This window comes from Montipora foliosa, chromosome 3 (assembly GCF_036669935.1).
Source record: "Montipora foliosa isolate CH-2021 chromosome 3, ASM3666993v2, whole genome shotgun sequence".
Taxonomy (NCBI): Eukaryota; Metazoa; Cnidaria; class Anthozoa; order Scleractinia; family Acroporidae; genus Montipora; species Montipora foliosa.
This window is the reverse complement of record NC_090871.1, coordinates 54,226,013-54,236,012: the sequence shown is the minus strand read 5'-3', so window position 1 is coordinate 54,236,012 and position 10,000 is coordinate 54,226,013. Positions and strand designations below refer to the sequence as shown.

General features: G+C 38.4%; 1 protein-coding gene across 1 annotated transcript in view; it reads left to right on the top strand.

Moving 5' to 3' along the window:
* Nucleotides 1–10,000, top strand: part of LOC137997705 (uncharacterized) — a 21,956-nt gene that overhangs the window by 1,006 nt on the left and 10,950 nt on the right. Inside the window, exons 2-6 of the mRNA XM_068843906.1 lie at nucleotides 874–957; nucleotides 2,135–2,207; nucleotides 3,410–3,478; nucleotides 6,703–6,779; nucleotides 9,493–9,599. The gene's annotated coding sequence lies outside the window, so the exon portion shown is untranslated. The remainder of the gene's footprint in view (nucleotides 1–873; nucleotides 958–2,134; nucleotides 2,208–3,409; nucleotides 3,479–6,702; nucleotides 6,780–9,492; nucleotides 9,600–10,000) is intronic.

The window sequence follows — 10,000 nt, the reverse complement described above, 5'->3', positions numbered from 1 at the left end:
CATAATACAATGAATCATAGAATCATAGAATCATACAATGAATCTGGAGGTCCTGTCACAATTCTAAAATAATAAAAATAAAATGAGTTCCAGTTATTGACATGACACATTCCGATTATTGTTTTCTCTTGTTTTGTATTGTGGCGTTTTTAAACTTACACAGTAATCTCTTTGCGTAAGGGCCAAAGAGGACCAACAAGCTCGATTTGAAGATGGCCGAGCTGCCCCCGATCATTCGTAACTCTGAACGCATTCCCACTTTCTCCTCTCTTCTTGAATGCGTAGAATATTTCTGCGACATTCACTTCAAAAGGGCATTCGTGATAGCCCTTGACTACACAGCGCACTGACAATTCAACTTGCTTCGCCATCTCTGGAACAAGCAAACTCCGTAACAATTGTGTTCTGGGAATCCCGGTTGAAGTGCAAGGATAAAAGTGCGCAATCGAATTACCCAATTACCCTAGACGTGTAAATATGCCCGGGACCAATGAAGCACGCCCACGCTAACACGCGCCAGAAAGTTGCATAATGAATTATTAATCAATGATTTTCTATAGAAATCAATGGTAATCAATAGCAATTAAGACTCCGAGTGTGAGTATCGATTTTTATCGATTGGTTGCACCAATCAATAACAATCAATGGATTGTTATTGATTATTATTGATTGTATTGATTGCAATCAATCGATCGGAAACCATTGATTGACAACGCCGGGATTATGACTGGGCTGCATGTTGGAGACAGCACAAATTATTGAACACAGGAAATTCCGAAGTACTAATCTGCTCTGACACACAAGCTGGACACTTTGAAGTGAATAACTTTCTTGGCTTGAGTTAGTTTATCACCAAGTGTGTGGGTTTTTCAGGGTTGTTTTGGCTTAAAAGGAATGGAGTGAGCAGAAGACAGCATTCCCACCAATTGTAGTTTATCTACGTAGCTGAGAATTTAGGTGAGTTCATCAATGTCTTCTCGTACAACCTCTTCCGCTCTTTACTCGATCTTGCTTTAAATGAAATGTTCCACCAGCGACTTCCATGCTGAGCCCAGACTGACTTTAGTCATTTCATTTCCTATGTTGTAGTGACGTACGTACAGCAGTTGTACATTTGTATACATATCTGACACATTCATGTCATTTATTGGAATAAAAATAATAAGCTCAATAAAAATCATTAATTGGTTGAACGATAACTGACTGAATTTTCACTGCAAGGTCACTGCAAAGTAAATGCACCATAAGTGCCTCAACTCATACTGTCATGACAATCTTTCAATGGATATTAAGATTAAAGTAGCTCCATTTGGAACACGTTCTTTTGGTGTCCATAACTAAAACGGTGGAAGACTGCGACGAGGGTCTTTCCTGTGAGGCTAGAATCTCAGACAGAATCATGTAACTTCCTTGTCCATAACAAAAAGGGCTTTTTATCTTTTGTTGCGTGATACTTGATACCTGTATCAGGACTCCCCATCCCCGCACTGGCTTATTTCACCCATCTGCAGAGATAAGGTAGGGGGAGGGGGAACATGCCTCTTTCTGTGAGTTCTGATCCACATGCAAGTGTAAAAAAACAGGGTATTAGCCTGAACTCTTTGTCCAATTGATACAGTAGATTTAATTTGTGATTAACTACCCTACCCTTGACATCTGTAAAGCAATATCATACACATGTAGGTTGTTAAAACACAAGCTTATTCCCTAGCAGACTGACTTGTGTTTTAATGATATTGTGTCAGTTAGTGAAAAGTGTTTTTTTTTAATTTGAATTGAACACTTCACCATGACATTATTATTTTTGTCTTGCAACACAGGCTGCAAACCATTTGTTATGTAAAATCCAAAATTCCATTCTTCTATAAAAACAGATTTAATACTTTGTGAAGTATGTGTACACTACCTTTCTTAAATTTTATTGAACTATATATTTTGCTCTTGATGGCTCTCAGTAGTAGTAACAGTCTCACTCATTTTTGAAAGCAAAATTTTGAATTAGAATTCTGCAACTTACATACATGTATTTATGAATTGACCATGACATCTTTTTAAGGTGGATGCTATATTTCTTGTCTCTGCTGTAGTGATGAAATCTCTAACGGCCTATTTTTGATTTTGTTTTCTTGAAAAGCGGAAGCGTTTTAACCGAAGGTGTGATTTCCAGTCTTTTCTGAATTATATTGTTAAAGATCAAGTTATTTCAGGTATGTACAATGAGCTTGTAAGACTTTGTAATCCTACAAATTCTGTGGTGTGCTTCCAAATGAAATTTACTGTAATTAATTATAAGACAATACCCACTAATATCAGAAATAATATTTTAAAAGATATGAAAACTACAATCTTGGATAAAATTGTTGAGAAAATTCTTCTTTTGGACTAACTACGATCACAAGTATGAAAAACAAGCTCTACATTTTGCCGAAAAACTTACAACTTCGCTTATTTTTCACAAATCTCTTCTCTAAGAGAAGGCAACTGTGTCATTTCAGTGGTGTGTATATAAGTGCGTGTTTGTGTTGCACCAATAGAAGGAGACTCGTACCAGGTCCCCGACATGCAAAATAAAGCCTTGAACTTCGAATGTTTATGAAATCGAAGGTGGCAAAGGTTTTTTAGCCTTTTTCCAAGATAAATCATCTTAAAAATGGCGTACCTGTATTTATGCAGGAATTTCTAAGAAACGTGTTGATTTATGTTTCATTTTATGAATTTTGTTTGTCCTTTTGTGAGTTATGCGATTTTTCGCGAATTGTGCGATCGGATGCTATATGAGGTCGATCGTGCGAAATCGCACCATCGCGTAATATCAGAAGGCCTGATTTTTTAGGGGGAGAGGAGGACGTGGGCTAGAAGTGGGTCAGTTGATCATGGAGGGGAGGGGGGTATTTAGATCTCCAGAGGTTGGCATCACTGTATTTCATGCAAGGCTGGCTGCAAACCATTTCTTATGTAAAATTGAAAATTCCTTTCTTGTGCACAACAGAGAAATACTTTGTGAAGTACATAGCCTTTCTTTAATTTTATATAGTTTGTTCTTTGTGGCTCTCAGGGGTATCTTTTAATTAAAGCAATTCCTTCTGAACTTTCGAATAGGCTAGTTTCGAATTGTGCAGCAACAAAAGAACAGAGTCGAGGTTCAGGGGAATCTGTAATTTGCATTTTCCTTTGTTTTGAACAAAAGAGAATGCTAATTATTCCCCTGAACCTCGACTCTGTTCTTTTATTGCTGCACAATTCGAAACCAGCCTATTACACTGTAGATGTGCAACTTAATTTATTGTGTACATGTACACACTAGTTAATTAATTGAGCATGACATCGTAAAGGAGGATCCTTTAATTCTTGTCTCTGCTGTAGTGATAAAATCTCTCACTGCTTATTTTTGGTTTTGTTTTCTTGAAAGGAGGAAACTTTTTGACCAAGGATGTGATTTTCAGACTTTTCTGAATTATAAATTAAAGAATTATTGCAGGTATGTACAATAAGCATGCATGCTTATGTTAGACTTTGTAATCTACTTGTATTTTAACATCACCAATATGTGTTCCTGTAAATGCCCATGTTTCAGACAATTTTGAAATGTCTTCATAAATATTTTTGTCACCATAATTTTGTCTAACTTTACAGTAATTTTACTGACTTGCTCACTGCACAAAATTGACTGAAGGTTAATATTTAAATTATTATTTAACAACTGCGTCGCTAAGTGGAGGTTGGGTGGCTGAGACATCCTGGAGCTTCCACTATTGGAAGCCAGCTCCAAGATAGAGACTGTACCCGTGGCCGGCAAAACCTGACAAACCCGTCATGAGCCCCCCGCCCCAAGACAGCCACCCATCACACTTATAAACAGTGGAAAGAAGACTGGGCAAAGGGAGGGAAAAAACCGCTAACGCTCCACACAAAATGCTCCTTCTTCCCGCCACAACAATGAAAAAGCTCTACAACACAAAGAATGAGGGATCCAACAATCTCGTACCCAGAGTCCTCGGGCTTCTTGGTCAGCGGGTGAGCGCCCGGAGAGACTCTGGGATAATCGACTCCATTTTCCCAGAAAACGTGGGTTCCGGTCTGATTACGTATGCCTGAGTTTAAACGGAAACAGAAAAGAGAAAACCGTAAGCAGTATAAATGGCGGGTTGAAAGTGTTCGAGAAACAAGAATTTTAGCCTTACACACAAAGAAACTGGAGAAATGTTCATTGGCTTGCTGTAAGAGCAAATGAAGATGAAACCTCTGACGCTTTCGGTAAGTGTATTTTTAGTGTTTCAGCGTACATTCCATCGTTCAGAATGCCATCGTGCAAGCAACACGATTGACAAATTTTTTGTGGAAACGACACAAATGCCCTCTTCTACTACAATTTGATGTTTCTGTAATTCTGAATGGCTTCGACAAGACTTTATTCCACGGATTTCTCCTCAAAGAGACTGATATAATGTTTTCCCACGGTACTTTTGCAACAGCAACAGTAATCACTTTTTAGCAGCGTGGGAAAATTCCCGTGCGGTATAAGACATAATTCAAACCTCGTCGTTTTATTATTTTTGTGATTTATATATTTCTGAGGTAGAAAAAAATCAAACAGCACCGAAACTAGTTTTAGATTTTGAATCTCCCTCCAAATTCTGGGGCTTCCGAATTACTTACCGACTTCCTGTCGGACTGCCATTGTTACGCAAGCGGCCAATCAAAGATATAGTTCAAGTCGATTATCCCAGAGTCTCTCCAGGCGCTCACCCGCTGACCAAGAAGCCCGAAGACTCTGGGTACGAGATTGGGGATCCAACGAATGTGCAAGTATACATACATTGTGTAACAAAACCACTGACAACATGACTGCAGTTGCTCATGTTGACTGCAGTCGCTCTTGTCTCTTGTACAAAAATGTAGACTTCTTGCAGTCACATTTTTGGTAGGGGAAAGATTCTTCAAGTACAAAATTATAATTTTATATAAATTTTCTTGGCAGGGTTCGTGCTACTCCTTGAAGACCTTGAAAAGCCCTTGAATGTAATTTTGAACTTCAAGGGCGCTTGAAAAGCCCTTGAAAAATAGGATTTTGCGGAAAACTGCTTGAAAACTCTTTGAATTTTTGCTTGGGTGAAATTTGTTGAGATTGCATCATGCTAAGTTAAAGAGACATTTCAAAAATTGAGCCCAAAATTGACTATTAGGGAAACATTTAACCCAAAATGAAAATGCCTGTGCGTGTATTTAACTTCCAGGATGTGGTAAGGAATATGAGGTACAGTGTAGGCTTTTTCAGCAAAGAAAACACTGAAACACTATGTATGGCATAGAAATCTTCTTATAAAGACTCCTTGAAAACTTAACTTCTGGTTTTTGAAAACGCCTTGAATACTCCTGGAATTGTATAGACAAAATCCAGCGCGAACCCTGTCTTGGTCATGATGTTACAGCAACAACCCCAGATCAAGGCATCACTTCAATTTAATATCTGTATATTAATTGACCACATTTGAAACTTCAAACCTTATCAAATATGTCATCTAAAAGTTTAATTTTTTCTGTGTATAAATTTCTCTCGGAGCTTAAAATTCCGTTTTCATTTAGAGCTAGATCTAAAAAACATCAGCATTGGTTGACTGCTTTCAACCTCCTTGAAGTTCTATTGAATGATGTCAGAAGAAGTCTGAGTTGCATTTAATGTCTGGAACTAAGAGGTGTTCCATGATCAAACTCATTTCCAGATATCCTGACTGCTTTGAACTCCATGGAAGTGGAATTTGTTTGCCCACGGAACATCTTAAGAGCATGAGTTTGGACAATGTGCCAGCCAGTGAGGCATGCGAGGCATGTGAGCCATCGCTGCGAGTGATGTGAGCCAAGATGGCGAGTCAACATACTAGTCACACAGTTATTGAAAGCTAACCACTTTAAAATGGGTGCTTAGGCTTAATAACAGTTTATGAGCGCTATTTGAAGTGCGTGCTTAGAGTTAAATGCGAAATTCGCATTGCTCACATGACTCGCTGGCTTGCAGATTGTCCAGCCCCTAAGAGCACTCAGGAGCTCGTTCAACATGTGTCCGTGCATTCCAGATCGAATTGAAATTTGACAATGTTGGTTTTTGAGGAAAGGGGAAAACCAGAGTACCCAGCGAAAACCTCTCGGAGAAAAGAGAGAAACAACAACAAATTCAACCCACATGTGACGCCGGGACCAGGAATCGAACTAGGGCCACATTGGTGGGAGGCGCGTGCTCTCACCACTGCGTCAGTCCTGCTCCCCTAACAATTTTAGTCTGTCTATCAGTATGTCTTAGATCTTTACTGCATGTAGGTGGCTTTAACTTCTGAGATGAGTAAGAAGGGCCATTAATTAAGGTCTTCATTGATCACGGAGGATGAAAGGACAGTATTCTGAGAGAAAATAAAAGAGACAGTCTAAAACAAGGGGTGGAGGGAAAACTTCATTTTTTAGATTTAATTTAATTCAGTAACAGTTTTCAGACCAAAATGGATGGCAGCCCTTACATGAAAGGTAGTAGTAGTTGGGGAGACTACAGGTAACATCCCATACAAGTACTTACATGTAGCTGTACCCTCCACACAACAAGACAAAAATGTGGTAAATGCAAAAACATTAACTACACTGAGGGAATTTACCAAGGTTGTGAGTGTAGATGCTTGAGAATCATTTTTGTTGGTACATGTATCCCTCATTTTGCAGGACCATGGTATAAATGCTGCATGGAAGAGTTGTGATTTAAACTTGAAAGGCAGAGGAGACTGAACAGAGCTCTTCAAGTAAGTTACTGTAGTTATGAATGAATGAATGATTGAATGATTGATTGATTGATTGATTGTGTTTAAAAGCAAATCACTGAATTCTGACAATAATTCTGACAATAATTCTGACAATAATTCTAACGGTCATCAACCGTGCCTCCCACCTCCGTGACCCAGGTTCAACTCTGGCCTCGGGTCGTATGTGAGCTGAGTTTCAGTCGATCTCAATCTGACTCCGAGGGTTTTTCTCCGGGTACTCCGGTTTTCCTCTCTCCTCAAAATCGACTCCTGGGCTATTCCATCAGGCTGTGGTGCTGTTCTCCGAGGTCATACACTGTACATGGGTCGTGTTCAGGGGCCGAGCGCCTAGCCAGCAGCACAGCTCCTTCGGCCCGACCTCGTTGAGCTGCGCCCTTAGCAATTCAGTCTCCGACTGCGAGAAAGGGCGATTAGCAGATCACATATTATTATTATTATTATTATTATTATTACAAACAAAAACTTTTTGGAATCCAGGAAAAAAGAATCTCAAATTCTTAAGAAATCCTGTTATTTACTTTCTTTTTAAGGTGAAATTGATTCCTTTGTTCCAAATTCCTGTTTGACATATTTGGATTGATAAAATAATGTTCACATGAGGTTAATATTATGAATAATACTGGTTTGTTAGGATAAAAAAGTAATACTACAAACTCGAGCGTTTCAGAGCTTGGCATCTTGACATTCAACGTAACAGACTGTTCAACATGCTGTCTTTGACTACTATTGCTATTTCAGAAGAACTTGATTACAGTAACTTGTTTTGTTAGAATGCCATAGGCTAATTTAAGAACACTTCTCCAATACCGCAGAAGTACATGTAATGTTTAGTAATATGTCATCTTCTATCAAGGCGATAGCCTATGGATGCAAAAAGCACTATAGTAGGTATCAACAGATAAATCTCCACGTTCAAACATAATGGTACTACAATAGCTAATGGACCGTGGAATTTCACTTAGCAACGGAGCAAATCTGAGCTAATCAGAGCTCAGTTAAATACACTGTATCAGTTATGGCGCGGTTGAGCACGAAACGCGTACAGATTTGTGTTAGAAGCGAAAAAGTTCATTTGGAACCGGACTTTCATCTCATAATTTGAAGGAAAAATGTTTTGCTGCGGATCGTAAAATATGACTAATTGATATGCATGAAAACTGGGACCAGAAAAGTAAGTCCGGATAATTGAAGTATCCGGATAATCTAGGCTCGACTGTAATAATAATTTACCCCTTTCATACTAATTAATCTCCCCTTTTAGCTTAAATAGTTGTACTTTTTTTTTTGGGTTCACACCTTCATCCTTAATTGTTCTCGTTAATATCTCACTTTGTTATACTATTTACTGCATATTAAATTATGTTTTATTTTACTTCTCACTGTACAACTGACGATGGATGATGTCTCATCCGAAACATGTATTGTCTATATTAAAACATAAACTTCAAAGAATTTCGTGTGGCTACGTGCCTTAATAATAATTATAATGATAATGATAATTATAACGATAACGATAACGATAATGATAACGATAATGATAATGGTAATAATAAATAGGTACTAATATGCGCTTTTCTAACACTCAATGTGCTATACATGTATAACATCAGATAGGACTAAATTCACTTACATGTATTAACTTAAATGTAAAGATATACTACTGGGATAAAATAATACTAACATTGAACAATAGTCCTATGGAAGGTAGCAATATCGTCAAAAGATTAGAAAAGTGTCTTAAGGTTACTATTTAACGTAAAAGCAGATGATGATGATTTTATTAGTTCAGGTAGCTAGGGAGTTCTAGGGAATAGATGCAGTGCATTCAAAGGCCCGGTCGCCATCATACGAGCAAGTTCTAGAAGGGGGGATGGGTGATGTTAGCTAAAGGAGAGCAGGAAGATCAACAAAGTGTATGAGTGCAACGGCGTACATTTATCAGGGAGTTTATGTATTCAAGTAGCTTATGAAGATGTGTTTCAGAAGCCTGACCCCAAGCACAGATACCATACACATGTAGTTCAGATAGGGTAAAATTAATTAAAGAGCGGAATAGGATGAGGAGTTTTTAATGGTTGGCTAGTATTTGAGTTGTTATCTATTATTCTAAAGTTGGGATGAAAGGAAAGAGCCTTTTGGTGTGGACGAAAGATGATAAATTATAGTGACTATAGATTTTTTCGGCCTTCAAGGTTAGTTTATTGACAGCTAACCACGTACACACTTCGTTGATTTCAATTTCAAGTTTTTTTAAGATCTCCGTTTGCACAAGTTACACTATAGTCATCAGCAAACAAGTAAAAATGAAGCTTATTGGAAGATCAATATAAGTCATTGGTATACAAGAGAAAATGCAAGGGTCCAAGCACGGAACCTTGAGGAACTCCACAGAGGGTTGGATTAACATCAGGCCCCAGTTGTTCAAAAGGTGGATAACACTATCCACGGGATAAATCTCTATCCATTAGATAGTGCAATTGGTTTCGCTATGACTTATCCACTGGATAGTGGTTTATCTGGCGGATAACGCTATCCATTGTTTGTGCAACTGGACTCAGGTATATAACCATTAACAGCCGTATACTGTCTGCGACTTAAACCAATCATTTACCACTCCTCGGAAGCCATAGCTTTCAAGTTTATAACGACAACAACAGTATATTTATTTCTTGAATTACTAAATTATTTATAGGTGGACGGGGCCACAGGTAGCTATTGCTAATCTTGGCGGACCAAGCCAAGTCAAGCCTATTTTAAATCAATAAACAAACAACAAGTGAATTCCAGGCCTTTATCAAGGTTAGTAAGAATGTCGTTTAGGATTTCAAGAGCAGCGTGTTGTGTACTATGCTTACCGCGGAATCCGTATTGAGATGAATATATGAAGTGAAGCTATGATCTTCGCAGTTATGAACGCAACTTTTACAATTGCGTAGAGAAGCCTGAAAAATTCAGGACTTCAACGGGGTTTGAACCCGTGACCTCGCGATACCGGTGCGACGCTCTAACCAACTGAGCTATGAAGCTCTTGTGGGTTCTAATGTTCCCGTGAGGAATAAATCAATGATGAAATGATATATGAAATGGATCATATATGAACTGCGGATATGAAATCAAGTGAGGCTGTGATCCTCGCAGTTATGAACGCAATTTTTACGATTGCGTAGAGAAGCCTGAAAAATTCAGGACTACAACGGGGT